This window comes from Octopus bimaculoides, chromosome 4 (assembly GCF_001194135.2).
Source record: "Octopus bimaculoides isolate UCB-OBI-ISO-001 chromosome 4, ASM119413v2, whole genome shotgun sequence".
Taxonomy (NCBI): Eukaryota; Metazoa; Mollusca; class Cephalopoda; order Octopoda; family Octopodidae; genus Octopus; species Octopus bimaculoides.
In genome coordinates this window covers 118,206,132-118,208,661 of record NC_068984.1, presented here as the reverse complement: position 1 = coordinate 118,208,661, position 2,530 = coordinate 118,206,132, and positions in this window count along the sequence as shown.

The window sequence follows — 2,530 nt, the reverse complement described above, 5'->3', positions numbered from 1 at the left end:
TATATATATATATATATATATATATATATATTGAGTTGGTGCATAATTATTGCGGCTTTTTTTCAACAAATTTTTTTTCAAGAAAAAGAATAATAATATTCAACAAAATATCTTGAAATGACGATCTGAGCCTCTGCAAAGCAAATGGGAAGCAGTAATTGAGGTACATGGTGAATATGCTCCGGAATAATCATTTAAAGATTATTTTGTTACATGTTATTGTTTCTGTTGAATAACATTTGTTGGAAAAAAGCCGCAGTAATTATGCACCAACGCAATATAGTTTCTCTTGAGGTGTTGTAAGTCGTCAAGAATTTTCTGGAAAAGAGTTTATGGTAAATGGGTAAATGCATGTATCTTTAAGGTTGGTGCTGTTGTAGAAATAGAATGTTATTTGCGGGCGGGGTTCCAAAGGCCGCATACACATCTGTGTTCGTTAGTGTGTTTTCTTTATGTTTTAGTTGAATTCTAGGGGCATTTGTATATGCATGCGGTGTGTGTAGGGGTTCAATATATGTAAGGGTACAATATATTGAGGACGGGGTTGTTGGTGAAAAATGGTCTGTTGGTTGGATTGTGCTTTTCCCAACAACCACAAACCAGATGTATTTATTCACTTCCAACAAGAGAGAGCAGTCGCCACTTTTCATTCCATAACTGGCACCTCTGAAGAACGCGGGGTTACATAATTGGACAGTTCCATAGCACTCCGTTGAAACTCTAGTGAGAAACTGATTAGTAAGATCGGCCGTAATGGATATATAATACTGTACACTTCGATTAATATACCCACTCTGTTAACAGATATACGAGTACATTTTTTTCCTGACTTACGGATTCTCAGACGGTATATAATACAATATATATAATATATATACCAATATTAAAAACTTTATCACATCATCACAATTTAATGCTGTCTGATCCATGCTAGCGTGGCTCAGACAGAATTCGTTGAAGCACATTCTCTATGGCTGCATGCCCTTTCTGTCGCCAACTCTCACCTGTTTCTAAGCAAGGTAATATTTCTCCATGGGTGGATACATCCTTATGGAAGATTAAAAACGAAATATACCACCTGTATGACGGTGAGATTCCTTTCCAACTATTACACCATGTGAAAATAAAGAGGCTCAAGCTACAAAACGCACACACACACATATATGCATATATATGTGAGTGTCCTCATCAACGTTTCGGCTGATATACCCTCTATCAGGTGTCTTAGGGAAATTTCGAACCTGGGTTCTCATTCCTAATGTATTTTTCGATGTTGTTGTTGTTGTTATTATTATTATTATTATTATTATTATTATTATTATTATTATTATTATTATTATTATTATTATTATTATTATTATTCAGGTCGCTGCTTGGAATCAAACTCGGAATCTTGAGATTAGTAACCACTACGCCATATGCCCACCTGAATAATAATAATAATAATAATAATAATAATAATAATAATAATAATAATAATAATAATAATAATAATAATAATAATAATAATAATAATAATAATAATAATAATAGTATAAAACAAATGAAATCCAAACTAAAACTACCACAGCAACGGACCTTGATAAAACGGTGGCAAGAAAAGCCCCTTCATGGCAAATACTGGGCTAAACTAAATGCAAAAGAAATCCCAGCAATAGTTGAGAAGCTCAGGACTCAAAGTAGAGACTGAAGGATTTTTAATTGCGGCACAAGACCAAAGCCTCCACAGCAGAAATTACCAAAAACATATAATGAAAAGAAACATAAGTAACTGCAGAATATGTGGAGATGGACAAGAAACAATAAATCATATTATCTCTGGCTGCCCAGTCCTGGCTAAGAAGGAATATATTCAGAGACACGACAGAGTTGGGACCTATATACACTGGAAGCTATGCCAACGCTATAGAATAACAACAGAAAAAAGATGGTATAAGCACACGCCAGAAAAGGTCACAGAAAACGAGAAAGCAACCATACTTTGGGATATGCCAATACACACAGATAGAGAAATTAAGGCCAATATGCCAGATATAGTTGTCAGAGATCTTGAAGAAAAAAAATACTTTCTAATTGATGTATCAATACCAGCAGATGACAACGTTTCTCTAAAAGAAATGGAGAAACTTTCAAAATACAAAGACCTGGAAATAGAGGTAGCTCGAATGAGGAATCTAAAAACAGAAACAGTTCCTATCATAGTGGGCGCATTAGGTATGATAAAAAAATATTCAGACAAATACATAAGAAAAACACCAGGACTTACAACTATATACAACATACAGAAAATTGCACTACTGGGCACTGCACACATCCTACGCGAAACACTCTCAATAGAGTAACCATAAGAGCATCATAACAAACCACAGCACATACCTAAGGCACACAGAGCTGCGCTCGGTAGTGGTAAAAGCACGTTATAAAAATAAAACTACTGAATAATAATAATAATAATAATAATAATAATAATAATAATAATAATAATAATAATAATAATAATAATAATAATAATAATAATAATAATAATAAT